Consider the following 22,858-nt stretch of genomic DNA (forward strand, 5'->3'; position numbering starts at 1 on the left):
TTGCAGGTGGATTCTTTACTATCTGAGCCACCAGGGAAGCCCAAGAATACTAGAGTGGGTAGCCTATCCCTTCTCCAGCAGATCTTCCCGACCCAGGAATCGAACTGGGGTCTTCTGCATTGCAGGAGGATTCTTTACCAGTTGAGCTACCACGGAAGGCCTTTTTACATTTTAAATGATTTAATCTCTTTTAATTTTCACAACAAGTATGAGATAAGTGCTAATATTATCCTCATTTTACCACTGAAGAAACAAGGGCATATGGAAGTCACTTAGAGGAATCCCCTCAAATCACTGCAGATGGTGACTGCAGCCATGAAATTAAAAGATGCTTGCTCCTTGGAAGAAAAGTTATGACCAACCTAGACAGCATATTAAAAAGCAGAGATATTACTTTGCCAACAAGGGTCCATCTAGTCAAAGCTATGGTTTTTCCAGTAGTCATGTATGGATGTGAGAGTTGGACTATAAAGAAAGCTGAGCGCCAAAGAATTGATGCCTTTGAACTGTGGTGTTAGAGAAGACTCTTGAGAGTCCCTTAGACTGCAAGCAGATCCAATCAGTCCATCCTTTATCAGTCCTGAACATTCATTGGAAGGTCTGATGCTGAAGCTAAAACTCCAATACTTTGGCTGCATGATGCAAAGAACTAACTCATTTGAAAAGACCCTGATGCTGGGAAGGATTGAAGGCAGGAGGAAAAGAGGACAACAGAGGATGAGATGGTTGGATTGCATCACCGACTCAGTGGACATGAGTTTGAGTAAATTCCTGGAATTGGTGATGGACAGGGAAGCCTGGCGTGCTGCAGTCCATGGGGTCTCAAAAAATCGGACACGATTGAGCGACTGAACTGGACTGAACTAGAGGAGTTCCCTGGTGGCCCAGTGCTTAGGACTCAGTGCTTTTAGTGCTGTGGCTAGGGTTCAGTCCCAGGTGGGGGAACTAAGATTCCTGCAAGCTAGGTGGGGGTGGTGGTGGTGGGGAGGAGGAAGTCACTTAGGAAATGAGTGTCAGAGCCAAAATTTAAACCCAGGAGGTGACTCCAGAATTGAACTCATGACCAATATGTTGCATGAAGTTTCTGCACCCTTGAGCCCACACCAGTTAACCTTTTCCGTGCTTCCATGAACCAAAACTGGATTAAAGGTATTTGTTTTCTATCTTTGCAGTCTGCTTGTTGGTACACTCTCTAACATTTAGTAGAAGTTAACAAATGTGTGATGGTTTAGTTTTAGGTGTTAACTAGGTTGGCCTATAGAACCAGTTATTCAATCACAGACTAATCTAGGTGTTGCTGTGAAGGAATTTTGTAGAAATGATTAACATGGACAATTCATTGACTTTATTTTTTTCTTCCAGTTTTATTGTGATATAATTGACATAAAACACTGCGTAAGTTTAAGGTGGATAGATATAATTAACACTGCCGTTTGTATCATGTGAAAAATTTTTTTCTATCTTTTTAATTTTATACCTAAATGAGATGACACATGTTCACTAAACTTACTGTGATAATCACTTCATGATGCGTGTAAATCAAATCACTGTGCAGTGTACCTTAAACTTATACAGTTCTGTATGTCAATTATATCTCAATAAAACTGAGAGAAGAGAAAAAAGTTTAGGATGAACAGAATATATATATATATATATATATATATATATATTTTTTTTTTTTTTTCCTTTTTCCTTTTTCCACCGGGTATTGAATATAGTTCCCTGTGCTCTACAGTAGGACCTTGTTGTTTATCAATTTTATATATAATAGTTTCCATTTGCTAATCCCAAACTCCTGATCCATGTTTCTAGTACTTATTTCCCTTATAACTGGAAGTTTATAGTACCTTTTGACTGCCTTCATTCAATTCCCCCCTCCACTCCTCTGGTAACCACAAATCTGATCTCTTTTTCTATGAGTTTGTTTTTTGAAGTATTGATATGATTGAACTACAACATTATGTTAGTTCCTGTTATACAACATGGTAAATTTTTTCTTTACGTTTCAAAATGGTCATGAAAATAAGTCTAGATACAATATATCACTATACAAAGATATCACTTACTTACTGATTATATTTCCCAAACTACGTTTCATACCTGTGACTCATGTATTTTCCAATTGGAAGTTTACACCTTTTTTTTTTTTTTTGGAAGTTTACACCTTTTAATTTCCCTCTCCCGTTTCTTTCCTCCCCACTACCTCCCTCTTCTTGTAACCACCTGTTTGTTCTAGGTAACTATAACTGTTTCTATTTTATTACATCCATTTGTTTTTTTTTTTTTTTTAAGATTCCATATATAAATGAAATCATACAGTATTTGTCTTTGTCTGACTTAATTTCACTTAGTGTAATACCCCTCTTGATCCATCCATGTTGTTGCAGATGACAAGATTTCATTCTTTTTTATGGCTGAATAACATTCCATTGTATGTATATATCATCTTTTCTTTAATCCATCCATCTGGGTACTTGGGTTGCTTCCATAATTTGGCTATTGTAAATAATGCTGCTATGAACATAGGAATGCAGATATCTTTTCTAATTAGTAGCTTTGTTTTCTTTGTATAAATACCCAGGAATGGAATTACTGGATCATATGGCTATTTTTTAACTTTTTGAGGAATCTCCATACTGTTCTCCTTTGTGGCTACACCAATTTACATTCTCACCAACAGTATTTGAGGGTTCCCTTTTCTCTAAATCCTGGCCAACATTTGCTATTTGTTGTCTTTTTGATCATAACCATTCTAACAGGTATGAGGGGATATTTCATTGTGGTTTTAATTTGCATTTCACTGATGGTTAGTGATGTGGGGCATCTTTTCATGTTCACAATCAGTTGACTTTTAGGATATTGTCCTTGATATCTGGATGGGCCTAATTTAATGAGATGAAAGTCTTTAAGAGTAAACCTGGTTTTTCCATGAGGACTGTAGTGAATTTCTAGCCTACTGGCTTGCTCTCTGGATTTCTGACTTGCCTGGCCAGTCCCCACAATTTTTTCAGCCAAGTCTTTGCAATAAATCTCTGTCTGTGTCTCTTTCTCTGTAGAGTTCTTACTGATACAGTTTGTTGCACTTAATTATATAGGCTGGTTTATAAAATGTTAATATCATCATTGTTTCTTCAGTTCTAAATATACTCTTGATCTCCTCTGTGATATGTTTTAGTATTTTTCAGGATTTCCAAAGTTTTTAAGATGACTATATTTGGGCACGCTTTGAGTTTTCTCCTGGATCACATGTTCTCCAAGAACTAGGGGGTTGTTTTGCATCATCCTCAAAACCCCAAACTAATTGTCCTTTCAACAGAAATGAATTTAGCTATGAGGCAAATGGGGCTTAAAGCTTCAGGGCCACTCCCTTATATGGACTGTTCCAGGCTCTGAGAGATTCCTAGTAATGTGTTCACATGAAACTCTGTTTTTCATAAAGCTTATAAGAGGAAGCTATTGAAAGAAGTGAATTTGGAAAGAGATTTTAATACTTTAGAGAAATTACAGATTTAATTTGGATCTACATAAAGGATATCTACTTTAGTCATGTTAAATATTTTTATTAAAGAGAAAAGAGAATTATGAGAAAAATATATGGAACGTGAAACAAAGAGTGATTAAGAGGAGTGGCAAAATCAGTAGAAAGTTTTCAGATATCAAGGAGTGGGACTGTAATAAAAATTTTCAAATCATGTCTAAGGTGGTAGTACACTGGGAGGAAGAAGTAAATTTTGAATAAAAAAAATGAATAAGGACTTAGATCATTTGATAAGACAACTGATGGAGAAGAGCAAATCACATGAACACATTAGGAAAAGATTTACATTTTTTGTTTATCTGATATAATATAAAATTCCTAATATGGATATTGCTGACAAACTACTTAATGAAATGTCAGTGAGTCAGCTAGTATTTAAGACTAGCTACTGACGCTTACTCCTTGGAAGGAAAGTTATGACCAACCTAGATAGCATATTCAAAAGCAGAGATATTACTTTGCCAACAAAGGTCCATCTAGTCAAGGCTATGGTTTTTCCTGTGGTCATGTATGGATGTGAGAGTTGGACTGTGAAGAAGGCTGAGTGCCGAAGAATTGATGCTTTTGAACTGTAGTGTTGGAGAAGACTCTTGAGAGTCCCTTGGACTACAAGGAGATCCAATCAGTCCATTCTGAAGGAGATCAGCCCTGGGATTTCTTTGGAAGGAATGACGCTAAAGCTGAAACTCCAGTACTTTGGCCACTTCATGCGAAGAGTTGACTCATTGGAAAAGACTCTGATGCCGGGAGGGATTGAGGGCAGGAGGAGAAGGGGACGACAGAGGATGAGATGGCTGGATGGCATCACTGACTCGATGGACGTGAGTCTGGGTGAACTCCGGGAGTTGGTGATGGACGGGGAGGCCTGGCATGCTGCAATTCATGGGGTCGCAAAGAGTTGAACACGACTGAGCGACTGAACTGAACTGAACTGAACTGCTCAAGAAAACCTGAAATGCCCTGAAATTTTACATCTTATTTATGAAAGAAAGTGGTTTGAGGTGCTTTCAATTTTAACAATTCTAAACATTTTACATAGCTTCAATAATGAGCTGTGAAGCTAAAAGAAATCTTTCTAAGCTCTTAATAATAAAAACACATTTTTATCAGTTATAGTGGAGGAAGAACTGAATTATCTTTTTATTCTTTCTATAGAAAGTTTTAATAAAATCTCATGATAATGAAGAGGCAAAGGATATGTAACTAAAAAAAAAAAAGTAACAAAAAATGTGTTTTAGAAGTGTGTCAGGGGAATTCTTTTGTGGTATAGTGGTTAGGACACAGTGCGTTGACTGCCTGGAGCCTGGGTTTGATCCCTGGTCGGGGAACTAAAGTCTTACAAGCTATGTGGCGTGGCCAAAAATTTTTAATTAATTAGTAAATTATTTTCCTAATTTTGGTGATTATGGTTTTGAACTGATTTAAAATATTTATAATTTTTTGAGATTTCTTTTTTGGTACCAAATAGATACTATTTTCATATTAGTAATATTTTAATTTTAAAGTTCTTTTTCTTATAGAAGATTCTCCAAATGTAAACCCATTGGGCTTCCTAAAACTTGCTTTTCAACTTTCATTACCTTGTCCCCTCTTTTATCTTTTGCCTTTTCCCCTCTGAAAACTAGAGATTAAATTTCCGGGGTTCCAGAGAGTAAGGTGACACGCAAAGAGCCGCAAGATAACCTTACAGCAGGTTTAGTTCAAGCATGCCTCTCAGTAGAATGACAAATTATTATATGTCCTGAATCTTTGGAGCTGCTTGAATGTAACTAGCACCTCAAATGTTGAATTAGTAAATTACAAGAATTTAGCATAGAGGCTTTGCCCTTGGGGAAAGTTACCTGGACTTTGGAAAGGTTGTCAGTTGTAGTCAGTCCAAGGCTAATTTTAGATTTTGGGATCTCTCAAAGACCCTTATTTTGTGATTTGGATACTAGCTTTCAAATGTCCTATTTCACTACCTCAAAGAAGAAAGAGCGTTTTATCCTTTGAAGCTGGAAAATACACGTCAAACAGATGTGACAGGGGCCAGCTATTTTTCAGTTGGTCAATAATTCTCCCTTCGAGAGAGTACTTCTTGAGAACAGGGAATTATTTATAATATTGGGAAGATCCCCTGGAGAAAGAAATGGCAACCCACTCCAGTATTCTTGCCTGGAGAATCCCATGGACAGAGGAGCCCGGTGGGCTACAGTTCATGGGATCACAAAAGAGTCAGATATGACTCAGGAACTAGACAACTACACAACGACAACACAAGTCTGCACCCGAGCAAGCAGACATGGTCCAGGCGTGGGTGACGATGTATCTAGAAAGATTTTTGCCTCATTGGTGGAACAGATAAGGCCAAAGATGACCATCTCCTCTGTGAAGAAATAGTCAAGTTCTTCCTGTGGAATATCTTTGTCTTTAAACTTAGAGATGGGGAGTGGGCATGGGGGAGGAAACTTCCCTGTATACTGCTCGCTGTCGGCGATTAATGTTAACAGCAGACATCTGGGCTCTGCAAGGACCTTGACGGTAATGTAGCTGGCTTTACTTCTTTTAATTGTCAGAGGTCCAGCGAACTTTATGCTTTGCTTTGTGAGCTCTGTGGCTCAGAGAAGGCAGGCATGCATCCCTGATAAATAGCAATGACATAAGATACCAGGAATCCTATGGAAATTTCTCCATCAGCATGTGAGTGTGGGTCCAAGATGACACAAGTTAACATCATCTTCTGTTTCTCCTCTGTGTTTACCTTGCAAGGAGGTCAGAATGCACTACTTGCTGTTCAAGAAAAGCAGAACTGTGCTCAGAACTGCTCATGATCTGTAATTTTGCTCCTGGGGTTTCCTTGGCCTGGAATGCCCTTTTCCCCCATTTCCATGCATCAAAATTTTGTTTTCATAATTTGATCCTCTCAGTCAAATCGTTTCTGTTCCTTCTATGGGATCGCCTCCTCTGTTGAGTCCTTATATCAACACCTCATGTACATTTTGAGTAAGGCACTTCCTTTCTTTTGCCCACACAGACATGGCACAGACATGACACACGAGAGGCGTTTGCACGAGTGAGTGACATTCATTGGCAGTGCTTTAGGTTTGAACTATCTACCTACCCAGCTTGGAAAATTTCCCTTGATGAAAAGTTACTACTATTCAAGGGCAGCTGATCATCACTGATCCCTTTCACTTTTACTTTAAAGTGAAAATTACTTTTCTGACCTCAGGGAAAAGCCATATTTCATCTCCAAGGTGTTATGACCCTACCTTGTCCCATAAAAATTGCTTTCAGGACCAGCATGTTTTTTTTTTTAGACAAAATGTGCCTTAAAACACCCCAGATTTTCTAAATAGCCAAAGAGACAAGAATCGCTTTCCTAATTTCAGATCTTCTTGGAAATTTCACACTACCAGCCTTGGGTTTCCATCTTACAGTTATTGTATTGGAACTGAAACATTTAAAAGTTATAGTTCCTGTTGGTTCAGTGCTCCCAGAGCAGGCCAGAGAATCTGTTCTCCCAATTCTCCGGGTTCAATCTCTGGTCAGGGAACTAGAGCCCATTTGCTGCAACTAAAGATCTCAGGTGCTGCGACTAAGAGCTGGCACAGCCAAATACATAAGTATTAAATAAATAAAAGTTATGGCCAGGGGATTCCCTGGTGGTCCAGTGGTTAAGACTCCACACTTCCACCACAGGGCGGGGGCATGAGTTCGAACCCTGGTGAAGGAACTAAGATCCCTCATACCACAGGGCGTCACCAAAAAAAAAAAAAGTTACAGTTATAAACCTTGATCTTAGGCTCTTAACCCAAACGTATGAATTTCAAATTCTTTTATCGCCCACTAGATGTCACTCTCTTCCCAGTGAATTTCAGAGTAAGCCTTGTGTTGAGTTAATTAGAAAAGAAAGCTCTTTGGAAAAGAGTTTGTAAAGTGGTTGCAAAACATATTTTCAATTACTTTCAAATAGGACATTTCCCCCCACAGTCTGCAAAAGGCACTCATTATTTCTTCGGTAAGAAGAAGCCCTTTAAAACTCATTAGAGGAAAGAGGAGTGAAGCTGGTGGCTATCTTTTCTTTTTTCAGCCCTGTGGCTCAGGGATTTGTGCAGGTGCACAGCTGGGCTGAAATCCGACTTGCTCTGAAATGCTTTCCCCAGAAAAGGACAGAGCTGAAGATGTGTCTGCATTTGAATCTGTTAGAGATGCAGGGAATTCCCCCACCCAGACCTCTCAACACTCCCTGAGAAAAAGACCCTTAGAGTGTGGAGGAGGCGTGATTGATTTAGTTGCATTTTCAGGATTTAAATGCTGTTTTCAATCGTGAAATGTATGTGTGGTCCTTTTATTTGGATGCCTGAGGTGAAGGAAACTTAAAGAATTAACTTTGTGTAAAGGACATTCTCCTTTTTTTTCTTTCCTTTTGATTTAAAAAAAATTTGAAATAATTGACTTATGATAGGAAGTTCTTTTTGTTCAGATTTTTAGGCTGAAACAAGTGTTTCATGGGTGATTGGCACATCCCCCTTTATTCCAGAAGGCTGACTACAGGAAAATTCTCTCAAACTGGGTAACAAGGTAAGTTAGTGTGGTACTGCTTTGTTTAAATTCTCTCATGAATTTACACCATAGGTGCCCCCTAAATCACAACACTTTACAGCTTCAAAACTGCCAAGGGAAATAGCGAGCTTATTGGTGGTTTGCTGGTGATATTGGCTTTGCACGTATGAGCTGGCCAGGATTCCAGAACTGTATTTCATTTTAAGTAATGTAAACTTTTTACATTTTTTTTTTGGCCATGAACCATGTGGGATGTTAGTTCCCTGACCAGGGATCCAACCTGCAGCTGAAGCATGTAGTCTTAACTACTGGACTGCCACGGAAGTCCCAACTTAAACATTTTAGACATTAAAGTAATTCACATCCCCATCATTTCTGAAACAACAGTATTCCCCGAATGACAAAAATGAAGTATAGGCCTGAAATTTCAAGTGTGAACTGACTTGCTTTCTACTTCCTAAAAGTCTGTGGGTCAATACACTGGAACCTAGAGCACATCCAGCAAAGATTCGCAGCACATTTGAGTGATATGTGCCATCATTTTGCCAGAACCCTGAGCTCTGATTTGCATACATACACACAAAAGAGGTTGGGAGGTTTTACCGAAAGTATCATGCTTATTAAATTTTTATGTTTATGTGCTTGGAATTTAATAGAATACTCAAATAGGTCTTAGTCTTGGGTGTGACTGGGTGACTTGTGGCTGTCCTCAAACCATTATTTCTGAACCATAGTTTGACCTCATTCGGCTGGTATGTCAGTATGTGACATACTCAATTTTCATGTGTACGAGTCTGTGTGTGATGTTTTGAGGCAATTCGTGGTTTGAGTTTCAATGAGACTGGGTTTGGATTACACCTAAAATTTTCCTTCCCAAATTCCAACTTTCCATAACTTGAGATTCCTCAAAGCAGGAGAAATGCATAAGGTAAACTGGATTCATTCATTCTACAAATATTTAGAAAGTGATTACTATCTCTTAATAAACAGCTTTTTCTTGTCATAAAAGTAGGACATGTACACTGTAGGAATTTGGAAAGTAGAGATAGGCACACAGAAGTATATGTATATACATCCCATCTATAGTTCTACCATCCAGAGATTTCAGCATTCATATTTTGGTGATTTTTTGATATTTGGTTGATATAGTTCTAGTTTTGTTATCTATCTGTCTAAACTGTAATCATGTTGTAAACTTTCTCATTTTTCCTTATTATTAAATATTCTTCTACCACATAATTTTTTATTGAAGTATAGTTGATTACAATACTGTGTTAGTGTCAGGTATACCACAAAGTACAGTTATATATATATATAAAATTTTTAAAAATTCTTTTCCATTATAGGTTATTATAAGATATTGAATATAGATCCCTGTGCTATAAATACTTGCTATTTATCTCTCTTACATGTGATAGTGTGGATCTGTTAATCCCATACAGCTAGTTTACCCCTTCCCCGACTCCTCCCTTCCCACAAGCTTGTTTTCTATGTCTGTGAGTCTATTTCTGTTTTGTAACTGAATTCATTTGTACTATTTTTTAGATTCCACATATAAGTGACATAATATTTGTCTTTGTCTGAGTTCACTTAGTGTGATAATCTCTAGGTCTATCTAATGCAAACGGCAGTATTCCACTCTTTTTTACAGCTGCATAGTATTCCATCGTGTATAGGTACCACATCTTCTTTATCCATTGATCTGGACACTTAGGTTGTTTCCATGTTTTTGGTATTGTTCCACAACATACTTTTTGATGGCAAAAAGGTGTCTTTGTCATTTGGAAAGTTTTAAAACCCAGTTTTCAGGGTTGGACAATCTCATAGCTTTCGCATCATATATATTCATGGTTAGCTCTTTAGGACAAAACTGTAAGTGGAAGTTTTAGGGTCAGTGGCATAAATATTTTTAGGACTCTTCCATCTTGCAAATTACCTTATTTTTAAAGAAACCAATTTACATTTATTACTCTCAGTGGTACACAGAAATTCCTGGGTCTTTGCACTGTTGCCTTAGAAGTGTTTTTATTATGATTTCCAATTCTTTCCCCTCTTTTGTTAGGAAAAAGCAAGCAGGCGTGCTTAACATTAGCCTTAAAATAAATGTCTTAGCATATTAGTAAACAAAATTTTATATTAGATTAAAGCAAGAGCAAATAAACAATAAAAATAATAGTGTTACATCTCTGACTCTGTGCATTTATTACAGCATAATAGTTTCATTTTAATTACTGGTGATAAATACTTCATGCTCTACTAATAAACATTGTGCAGTATATCTTAAAAAATGTAATAAAATCTTCATTGGGTGAGAATTCACTACAGTTCTTGGCCTCTAAATCTGTGTTGAAAAGAAGGATAAAACTGCCATCTTTCCTGGTGAGAATTATTGGGAAGACTGATAAGGAAGTGAAACTTAGTAAGGTCCTGAAATAATCACAGGTGTCAGGAGGAAACTGGGAGAACACATCTGCACACTACTGGAGCACTGATATTAGGTCAGATCAGTGCTTTTTTTCTTGTTTTAATAAAGCATTAAACACAATGCTTAAGAGATACATGAAAAAGTTAAAGAAGCAGCTACTTTAGAAATAAAACCATCTTAGTGCATGGCTACATTTAAAAATGTATTGTTGAATAGATAAGTTAGTCATGAACTTGTACTTGGGGAGCTTTGACCTATTGTTCTCAGAAAAGTTGGCAAAATTGGGCCATACTACATTAACTAAGAAAATATTTAGGTTCTAGTCTTCATTCTTGCTGATTCTGGGGATATTCATGGGAGTGAACAAGAAATTCCTTCTTATTCCTTTTTTGAAATTTTCTTACTCTTGTCTTTTTCCTAGCTCATACTGGGAGAAATCAAAATAGGAAGCTTTTCGTGTGTGTGTGTTTTTTTTTTCCTGATTAACAAACGAATACATACTCACTGTGAAAAAAATTATACAACATAAAAAATAAAGGAAAAAAATCACTAAAAGTCCCACTACCCAAATATTATTTCTGCTAGCATTTGATAAACATCATCCCAGGCAACTGAGTTTCTTTTCTTAAAAGACATGAAATTTTATACAAGGGAAATATTTGTTTTGACCATATTTTGAGGTTCAAATGTATAGATCCACATATTTGATATTCTGTTGTAGAGATTGGAGGGCTTCCCTGGTGGCTCAGACGGTAAAGCGTCTGCCTACAGTGCGGGAGACCCGGGTTCAGTCCCTGGGTAGAGATTGGAGTTGTTGTTTTGTTGTTTAGTCGCTAAGTTGTGTCCGACTCTCTGTGACCCCACAGACTGTAGCCCTCGAGGCTACTCTGTCCATGAGATTTTCCAGGCAAGAATACTGGAGTGGGTTGCCATGCCCTCCTCCAGGGGATCTTCCTGGATGGAAACTGCATCTCCTGGGTCTCCTGCATTGGCAGGCGGGTTCTTCACCACTAGCGCCAGAGGTGTGCAGTAGATGATTTTAATTTATTATCTTAACATTTGAATTTTTAAAAATTATGAGAAAGATACATACTTCCAAATTTTTTTTTTCTTGAAATTGCAAAAGCGCTTAAAATTCTCATTTATTTTCTCTTTTCTCCAGTTAATGCCATCTCCCAAGGTGGTCCTAAAATATGATCTCCTCCAGAAATATTTATGAGAATATGTGTAGCTTTTATGTGTACATTTTTCTTCAGTTGGAATCATTTTATGTTCTATAATTTGCTTTTAAAAAATTTCATAATACACTGTGTACATTTTCCACATATATGTTACATTTATATAGATAAATTCTTTTTTAATTCTTTTTTATCTAATTCTTTTTTAACATTTGTATATGCAGTATGGATATACCATAGTTGATTACATTTATACCCCATAGATACATATTTAAATTACTTTAATTTTTAGATATGCTGTAGTGAACAGTTTTGCATGTTCATATTTATAATGTCTATTATCTCTTTTGTAGATTCCTAACAATGTTATTGCTAAATCAAAGGCATTCTTATTTAATATTGATTTATGCAGTTAACTCTTTCAGTTACATTTCACTTCAAGCCTGTACCAGTTGCTGATATTTCATTTTTATCTTTTCTAACTTTCTGGGTATAAATTTGTATGTCATTGTTATTTTTGTTTGCATTTCTTTTATTCATGAATTTTAAAACATTTTACAATGCTTATTTTTGGTCACGTGAAGTTCTTTCTTGATGTGCTTATTTGTGTCCTAATCTCATGTTTTATTGGAATGTTTATCTCTCTTATTATTTTGTAAGAGCTTTTAAAATATTAAGGAAATTATTATTTTTCTGTGATAAATGTTGTAAATAATTTTCAATCTGTCAACTGCCTTTACATTTTGGGTGCTTAAAAAAAAAAAAACATGCAGAAGTTCTAAAAGTATGATGCAATTAGGAACTCAAACCAGCTTTTTCCAGTCCACGGAAAAGTCTGACTTGATATGACACATTCTAGTGACACTCTCCCTTTTGCTTTGTGAGTAAGGAAAGGGAGGAAGGAGCACCCTTTCTGTGTCATCATTTTCAGTGTGGCTGGCTAATACATGGATGTAGCAAGTCGGAAAGGATATGATAAGATTTCTTGGTTGTTCTCTTGGTTGTTCTTGTTGCTCACGACACTATTGACTTCTTTCAGGTCAAGCTGGTTTGAATGAAAAGTGTGGTCTCCTTTTTTGGGGACTGAGGAATTGTTGTTAGGGCACTACTAGCTCAGCTGTGCTGTAACATTGAGTCCTGTTAGACTCCCATGCACCGTGGGGACACAGGAGCTCTATGCAGGGGTCCTTGCAAATGGTGCATGCTAGCGGGTGCTGAGCAGTGATGTAAAACCCTCATGTAAGCATGTCTCTCTGCTCCTCGTGTTCCGTTGTACTTCACTGACAAAACACAAGTTCAAAGATAAAATTATTATGAATTTTAAGATGGCAACAATGAAGCATAAAATCATCCTGAAGCCCTTTTGATCTGAGGTTCCTGTGTGACTGTTCAAGTCACAGCCCATGAAGCTGGCCCTTTGGGGACCCCATACTAATTTCTGCTGGATTCAGTCTGGGCAGTGGTTTAGGGATCCAGGCTGCTGGGGAGAAGAAAGGGACTTTGACTCTGTCAGCTGCTGAGAAGAAAGACTGGAGATCCTTGGCATGGTCTCATATCTGCAAAGAATACTGCCCCCTCTGCAACCCAACTCCTCCTCCCCAACATGCACACGTATTACCAACTGGCTAAGATATTTAATTCAATGCACCATTGCTCATTTGAGCAGTGTCTGTAGGGGCAGTGAGGGGCGAGGGCAGCAGGTCATGAGCCCCAGCTTGTTCCCATAGGATAGTGCTGAACCCCATGCTCACTAGCCCAAAGAAAAAAGACAATTAGAGAGTTTTGTCAGCACACCAGGAAAATAACCTTTCTTCCTGAAAACACACTGGCTTCCCGGCAGAGTGGCTGTCTTTCTCCTACCCTAGATACGACTGCATCCCAATGACTGGTGAGGGACCCTTTATACAAGTTTGTAAAATGCTTGAAGACGCGTCCAGAAAAAAAGACACCATGCAAGCAAGCATAAGGCACCATTATCACTTGCTTGAAAATATGTGTTTTGTTACCCAACATTCTCCCCTGGTGACACATAGATCAACATGGCTTATTATAAGCAAGGCCACGTGTGGCCTCTCATAGACCCATCACTGGCCCATAGAGGCTCCTAGTTTCAGTGACTTTCCAAATCAGAGCAAAACCATCCATAAAAGTGCCGAGAAGCAAGCACTAAGGCAAGGGGGATTTGAGCATTCGTTTTTTCCCTTACCAACAAGCGAAGACTCTTAATACCCTAATCCATCAGATCTCCCAGACAGAAGCCACAAATCTTTTTTGTTTTGTTCAGCATATTGGCGCAGTGACAAGCTGATATTACCCTCTGTCGAGAATCTCTCTTGTAACCTCACCAAGTCTCAACAAGTTCACAACAAGGGCTGCGGCAGATAATGGTGGAATGCAGGTGATTGTTTATTTATGGATTTACCTTGTTATATACCAGTCTATACCCAAGGCCTTTCAGCAGAACTTCATAAAAAGTAATAGTAACTGACATTCATCACACACTGAGCTTCTCTTTCCATTTCCTATTTCTTTAATAGATCCCTATAGAAGGTGCAGAAGAAAGCTCAGCCTATTGTCAGAGAGTCGTATTCCTTCTCTCTCTCCAAGCTCATCAAACATTCTTTGGTTGCTGCTTGCTAGAGTGAACTGTATTTTTGGAAGCATGACATAGGTCTGGTTTGTAGCCACCATTTTCCTTGACCTCACATCATTTTAATCCATTCCCAGCATTCACGATTCTCCTGAGAGTGTCTTGTAAACCAGAGAGGGAGGCAAGGGGACATAGTAACACCTTCTTGCACTCAGCATCATTGCTCGGGAAATGTGTAAGTACTTACAGTATAAGCATCCTCTGTTTCTCGGATAAAAATAATGAAAAGTGCTTGGGTTTAGGATGATAAACTCTCTGTAAATTCTGATCAGGGTGGACAGATACATTTATGGGAAGAAAGTTTCTTTGTATAAATATCTCCAGCTCCTTTCCACTGGGGAGACTTAATCATCTCTTTCTTCTCCCTCTCCGTGTCTTCCTCCTTTTTTTCCTGTTTTCCTTTGAAAATATTCTGCAATATCTCACAATAGAAAAATACTTTGAAAATCAATGTTTTGATCCTTCAGTTTGCCTCCATGTGACAACAGAGCGGTCTTCGAAGTGCTAGGAGGTTCTCAAATACCAAGTCCCTTCCTTGGCTTTGGATATATTCAGGGTTCAGATTTACTCATTCCTTTCAAAATGGTCACCTGTGTGTGTGTGTGTGTGTGTGTGCTAAGTCACTTCAGTCCTATCTAACTCTTTGTGACCCCGTGGACTGTAGCCCGCCAGACTCCTCTGTCCATGGGATTCTCCAGGCAAGAATACTGCGGTGGGTTGCCGTGCCTTCCTCCATGGGATCTTCCCGACCCAGGGGTCGAACCCACATCTCATGTCTCTTGCATTGGCAGGCAGATTCTTTACCACTAGTGCCGCCTGGGAAGTCCGTATGTGTGTGTATCCAGATATAAATGGAAAGGAAGGTGGAGCTGGAGTGGGGGGAGGGGAAGCTTATGGCTCAATTAAGTCTTCCGAGAAAACTACCTCTTCTTTCCCCTCTCTGCCTTTCAAACTGTTCTAAGGTTTCTCTTTGCATTTTCCATAATAACCTCAATGTGGCTCAACCATTACATTTGCCTTTTTTTGTTTGTTTGTTTTGTAACTAAATGTGTTACCTGGCATTACCAGTGCAACAGACTGGTTCCAAATAGGGAAAGGAGTACGTCAAGGCTGTATATTGTCACCCTGCTTATTTAACTTATATGCAGAGTACATCATGAGAAACACTGGGCTGGAGGAATACAAGCTGGAATCAAGATTGCCGGGAGAAATATCAATAACCTCAGATATGCAGATGACACCACCCTTATGGCAGAAAGTGAAGAAGAACTAAAGAGCCTCTTGATGAAAGTGAAAGAGGAGAGTGAAAAAGTTGGCTTAAAGCTCAACATTCAGAAAACGAAGATCATGGCATCTGGTCCCATCACTTCATGGCAAATAGACAGGGAAACAGTGGAAACAGTGGCTGACTTTATTTTCTGGGCTCCAAAATCACTGCAGATGGTGATTGCAGTAATGAAATTAAAAGATGCTTACTCCTTGGAAGGAAAGTTATGACCAACCTAGACAGCATATTAAAAAGCAGAGAGACATTACTTTGCCAAGAAAGGTCCATGTAGTCAAGGCTATGGTTTTTCCAGTGGTCATGTATGGATGTGAGAGTTGGACTATGAAGAAGGCTGAGCGCCGAAGAATTGATGCTTTTGAACTGTGGTGTTGGAGAAGACTCTTGAGAGTCCCTTGAACTGCAAGGAGATCCAACCAGTCCATCCTAAAGGATATCAGTCCTGGGTGTTCATTGGAAGGACTGATGTTGAAGCTGAAACTCCAATACTTTGGCCACCTGATGCAAAGAGCTGAGTCATTTGAAAAGACCCTGATGCTGGGAAAGATTGAGGGCAGGAGGAGAAGGGGACGACATAGGATGAGACGGTTGGATGGCATCACCGACTCGATGGACATGGGTTTGGTTGGACTCCGGGAGTTGGTGATGGACAGGGAGGCCTGGTGTGCTGCGGTTCATGGGGTCTCAAAGAGTCAGACATGACTGAGCGACTGAACTGAACTGAACCAGCGTAATTAATAATCCTTGTTAAAATTTAATAGAAAGATTAGAAATAAATATTTTAATGGTAGTGATATTCTAAAATCATCATAATTAATTCAGAGATAATTCCGATTTAGTAGTAAAGTTTCTTTACTTTTTAGTAGTAAAGTTTCTTTATATTTCTCATCTGTTAGGTGGAACACAGAGAAATCAGTATTGGCCGGGAGAGCTCCTGTAGGAAGCAATTTGATCAAAAAATAAGTGTGCCTGCTTTGCTGGTATAGAGAGAATACACTTGCTGCAGACATTTGGAAGCAAATGGAAATAATTGGAGGGAATGACCAGATCCACAGGCTAATTATGACTTTCTCTTGTCTGCTCCTTTTAAAAATGTACTATTAGGCTCTGTTGCTAACTTTTGAATGTCTGGGTTCTGGATGATAAGGTCAAAATTGGCTTTGACTTTATCACTGGAACAGCCTATCCCTTGTATTTTAGCGCTTAACCGTTGAGATGAATTTTGGATCTTGGATGTGTATTAAATTCTCAATAATCAATTTGGAGCTCGTTTGAAATTCTATTTGTGTTTTCTCCGCGTGGCATGTCTCTTTAGGTGCTTCCAAGTGTGTCCCGTGGGTTCATCACTGGGTGTCCCTTGCATGGGTTTCAGCTTTTGGGGGTGGTGGTGGTGGGGGATGCTACACGTCTCAGCAGAGCACCTGGCCCTCTCGCCTCTGCTGAATGTGAACCCTTGTGGGTGCTTCCCCAAAGAGCCTCGACCAGTCCTTATGTCGTTACCTCTTTCTGTTAGAAAAGATTTGTTAACACCTACTCTGTGTCAGATTTTGGACTAGGAATTAGGGACCCAAAAGAGCAAAAGATAGACTTGGAGTTTTGGACTCTTGAAATTCTCAAATTGTCATACCTGTCACTGGTGAGGATATAAGTTTATTTATAATCAAGATGACATTTTTTTCCCTCCCTCTCATGATTTCTTATGTGAGTGCACAGGGGGAAAAACAGGAAAATTAAAACAGGTGATTGCAAAAAAAAAACCCCACAAACATATGAATATCCTGGGGCTTCGATACCATTTGTAAAATTGTGCCAACTTTCAAAATACATCGATTTATAAATTTAAACTTTTAGCATTTTGTGTTACTCTGAATGGATGATGTGACATAACTACTTTGTATTTAAAAAATACACTAAAAGTTATTTTCTATTCCTAAACATCTTCCCCTAAAGTGAATTTTATCTATGTCCCATGGCCATATATGACACCAACTATTTTTGTGCCAGTAACTGTGAAAGGAAAAATCAAAATAGAGTTGGTATTGCTAAGACAGTTCTCTAAAATGGAGCTGAGAGGCCACTGAAGAAGTGTGACTTATGCACATCTCAGCCTGGATGGAATCTGACCTTTTAATGCCAGAAACTTGAGATACTTATCTTACACTTGTCCTAAAATAACTCATGACAGCCAACCCTTAAGGACAAATATTTCTTTTCCTGTGTCACAGTACAGCCTCGTGACGTTTGTCTTTATAATCTCCTGACTCTTTCTCTTCTCCAGAAACTTGGTGTTACCCAAATCTGTGTCTGCCGGACTGCAGTTCTTAAGACCAAAATAAGGCTGCTCTTTATTTTTTGCAGCCTTGATACTGATGATCATTTGACATTACAAGTAGAGACTAAGTTTTATTACTTAGATAATTAATCTAGATGTTCTCTTCCTAGAAGCTGAAGACACTGTTTTTCATATTTGAGAATTTAGAGCCTAGCATTGTACTTGGAACACAGTAAGGATTCAGTACATGTTCGCTGGATAAACAGAGGCAGGCAAGATTTAGGAAGCTTAAAAATGAGACAACCCTTTTCTCTCTTTTTTTAAAGTAATTAATTTATTTTAGAGGCTAATTACAATATTGTGGTGGCTTTTGCCATACATCTACATGAATCAGCCACGGGTGTACAGTGTCCCCCCCATCCTGAACCTGCTCCCACCTCCCTCCGCACGCCATCCCTCTGGTGTTTGGAATGAAAATAGGAGGCTAAGGGTGCCTTATACACATTACATCTTTCTTGCACCTCTACTTATGCTAAGTACTTAAATGTACATGACATTTATGGATGCTCATGTTTAATTTCATGAAGAAAGAAGCATCAATTTATTTTACAAACAAGGAAACTGAGGCTTAGGCAACTTAGGGGACATCTTCAAATCACATAGCCTGGCAGAGCCACTGCTGGTCAGAAGAGTAACTTCAAATTTCATACTTATAACTCCTGAAAAGTACTGGATCTTACAGACTAACCATCCCAGTGCTTTGGTTTATGCAAACCTGCTGGTAGGGTCCCCTGGAAATGCTCCAACCTTCAGGATGCTGAGGCTGCAAATATTAGTGTTGGGAGGGAAAATGTCAAGATGAGAGTCTTCCTTGAAAGTCATATTTAATTTGAGGAAAGGAATAATTTGATGAAATTTCTAATTTTAGTTACAGTTAGGGCTTTTTTTTTTTTCTTTCCAACATTTGGTAATAAGTCTCTTTGCCTTCAAACAAATCTCTAACGAGTTATTTGGAAAGGAAAGTATGCCTTATTTCAGGAGGACAGACAATATGGGGGGTGAGGAGGAGGTGTGAAAGCTTTCTTTGTTTTAATATTTAATTTATTTTTTATTTATTTGACTGCACCAGGTCTTAGTTGCTGCATAAAAACTCTTAGCTGAAGGCTTTCTTGTGCTTGTGTACAGGATCAATGTCAAGCTTTTAAAATGTGGGTTTTAGGATAAAACCTCCCATTCAGTTGGGAGTTTCTGCTTCTTTCTTTGCCTAAGAAAGTTTTATTTAGTGAGTTTTATTTAGTGATTCATTTATTTAGAAGTTATAGCATATCTTCCTGAAATTCTGGATGGTAGATATGCTTGCCTTTCCAAAGCAGGGGCTCCCCTAGGCACAGACTGATGCGTATATGTGTGTGTGTATGTGTGTCCTACTGGACTCTGTGCGACCCCATGGACTGTAGCCTGCCAGGCTCCTCTGGCCATGGAATTTTCTAGGCAAGAATACTGGAGTATGGTTGTCATTCCCTACCTCAGGGGATCTTCTGGACCCAGGGATCGAACCCACATCTCTTGCACCTCTTGCCTTGGTAAGTGGATTCTTTACTACTGTGCCAACACACTGATGCTTCCTTTCAAATCCAGATTCAGTGGGTTTTCTTCTTGGGGAAAGAGCTCCCTCCCCGCTGCACCTGTGCTTTTGACTTTGAATCGCTCAAGGTGAAGGGCAGTAATTAGCATGCTTACTTAAAGCAGGTCTGGCTTATTATCTCAATTCAGAATGGGGTGGGAGGACGTTTCCTCCCTACCCTGTTTGACTTGAGAAGGACAGCGTAGGATGGTTGTCATCTGCTCCATGATATAAGGAAGAGAGACTAATAAAAGGCATTAAAAACATCTCTTCCCTTATTTCATTCGACTCCTTGTGTCTGTCACAGACCCTGCTGGACTGACAGAACATTACACAAATAACTCTCCTTCTTAAGCAGCGACGAGGCAGCAGTAGGCATTTTTTCATTTGGAGTCTATCAACTGAGAATTGATAAAGTCATCACAGAACAACTGTGGTTTGACCCTGACCTGACAAAAGAGATCGAAAATGTCTCGTGTGGAGAGAAGCGAGGGGGTTGGGCACATCACTGGCTCAGAAAGAAGCTGCCAGTCGGCTAAGGGCTGACACCAGGCACTCCGCCGAGTGTGTTTAATAACTGAAAAGTAAATAATGAAAGGGCAGTCAATAAACAATTGCGGTTTAATAAATTATTCATTTCAACCATATTTCCAGTGCGTGCCCAGAGAAGGGAGAACGTCTGTATGTTTTTTTCCGTCCGCTCAATCTGCTCTGAACCTGTGCGGATGCCGAGCTGTTCACACTCTGGACAGCAGAGGGCGCTCGTGTTACATCAAAAAAGGGAGGCTGCACGTTCCTGCGGTGCCGGCGTTTAGGGAGGGAAAGATGTGAGAGATAGGAGAATTGAAAAGAGGGGGAAAGGAAGATAGAAAACGAGTGGATAGGCACGGAAATGCAAAAACGTATTTTTCACCGGGAGCTCAAATTCAACCCTGTCTGAAGCCAGGCACAAGGAAATAAATAGAAAACAAGTTCCATAATTCCTTGGTTAAAATAACTTCTTTATTTGGAAATCCTAGGAGGACAGATTTGGAACCGTTCAGGCAAGAGTGAGGAGATATTTGAAAAATCCAACAGATCTATTTCCGTCTTGAAAAGCGAACTCTGATTTGCAGGAAATGCTCCCAGGAGTCCAGAGCTTCTTTGGGACCTCGCTGCCAGCCAACAATCAAAAACGTTGTTCGGCTGCTGAGGGGCCCTAGGCCGTTTGGAACTAAAACCGACTGCGCTTTCAAGTGTGCTCTGCATGCAGATGAGTCCGAATATCATCAAACTCTGCGTCCTTCTCTGTTCTCACGGCGCTGTGCAATAACCTTATTTTATTTATGAAACGGTGTTGCATGAGGCAAAACTCCTGTTGTAGGGCGAGAAAGGCCATTGTACTCCCTGGATATTTACTGTCTACCTAAGGTGAGGAGGTTTAATCTGTCCTCTGCACTCATGCAGATGCTAAAACGCATGGTATTTATTTATAATAACTGGCGAGGCAGCCCACAGGGAAGTGTCATCTTGTTTGTAATCAATCCCAGTGCCAGGCTGTTGTTGCAGCACAATCAGACTTTGTATTAAGTGACAAATTGGCTTCGCCTTCTCATTCCGACTGTCATTTTTCTTCGGTGGGGATCCATCATCTCTGTTACCAGCCTTGGAGTGCGTACCACACGCAGACACACGCAAATGCCTCCCCTGTGAGTGCCTCTCTCTCCCCGGGGCCTGCAAACAGATCCAATTTCTTCTTACCACTGCGATGAGCGCTGAGATGTTGAAGGGAGCAGGCAGAGTGGAGGAGTATGCAGTGATGGTGGTGAGTTAGAGCTCGCTGCATCCGGTGAAGTGGGTTATTGAACTGATATTGGTATTCTTTGATTGATTGGCTTCACTTAGGAGTCTGCTGGGAAAGTGGATGTCTCAGTCCTCAAGACTGAAGTAAGCTGGAATATTTAGAAGGAGACTTTTTTAGTGCCTGGCTCTAGGCCCTGGGAATACTCACTTTCTTGGAAATCACACTTCATAGATGTAGAAAATTCAGGGTGAAAGGTGTGCCTTTCTCCCCTGCTGAGCCCCACCTCCCAGTCACTAGCTCCGTCTATCAATGCAGGTTTCCCTTCAGAAGGATACTTTTTTGTTTTAATTTTAGGTACAGTCTTCTGTCACTTTGTGGCAGACAGACTCTTAAGTGGTCCCTTCATAACCCCAACTTCCTGGTGTTCAGACCCCATCTTTTCTTGAATGTGGGTAGAATCTGTGACTTTCATCTAACCAATGCACTATGGCAGAGGCGACAGCGTGTTGAGTCTGTGTATATGTGAGTACACAGTCCTGTTACCTAGGATTGTAGCTCCCATCTTGCTGAAGTCTCTCTTTCTCCTTGACTGGCTTTGAAGAAACAAGAAATCATGTAGGGTAACCCCACACGGTAAGAAGCTGCGGATGGTCTATAGAATCTGATGGCCATCTTCAACTGATAGCCAGCAAAAGACAAAAGCCCACAGTCCTGCCACCATAAAGAGCTGCATTTTGCCAGTAACCTAAGTGACACTGAAAGCAGATTCTTTCCCAGCTGAGTCTCAGATGAGACAGTAGTCCCAGGCAACACCTTGATTGTAGCCTTCTGAAACCCTAAGCAGAAGACCCATCTAAGCTGTGCTCACACTCCCGAGCCACAGATAATTTGAGATTACAAATGTATTTTTTTTTAAGCTACTTAGTTTGTGGTAGCTTGATTACACAGTAACAGTGCTCAGTCGCTCAGTCGTGTCCAACTATTTGTGACCCCGTGGACTGTAACCTTTCAGGCTCCTCTGTTGATGGGACTGTCCAGACAACAATACTTGTCTTTGGAGTGGGTTGCCATTTCCTCTTCCAGGGGATTTTCCTGACCCAAGGATCAAACCCAAGTCTCCTGTGCCTCCTGCATTGGCAGGCAGATTCTTTACCACTGAGCCACCTGGGAAGCTCACATGGTAATAAAGAACACGCAGAACTATATCCCCTCTTTCCTCCTTCTCTGTCCCATAGACCTGTAAAAAACTGAACTATTTCTTCAGTGAGCTGAATGAATTTTCCTGCTTAATCGGTATCAACTTGAAGGTCTTAATGGCAAATTTATTGGACTGTCTGGACTAAGACTTTCTGTCTATTTAGAATAAATCTGAAAAGTGAAAGTTGCTCAGTCGCATCTGACTCTTTGTGACCCCATGGACTATACAGTCCATAAAATTTTCTAGGCCAGAACACTGGAGTGGGTAGCCTCTCCCTTCTCCAGGGGATCTTCCCAACCCAGGGATCGAACCCAGGTCTCCCGCATTGCAGGTGGATTCTTTACCAGCTGAGCTACCAGG

Source organism: Bos grunniens, chromosome 17, assembly GCF_055505025.1.
Source record: "Bos grunniens cultivar Pamir isolate PY7600 chromosome 17, Bosgru_T2T1.0, whole genome shotgun sequence".
Classification (NCBI taxonomy): domain Eukaryota; kingdom Metazoa; phylum Chordata; class Mammalia; order Artiodactyla; family Bovidae; genus Bos; species Bos grunniens.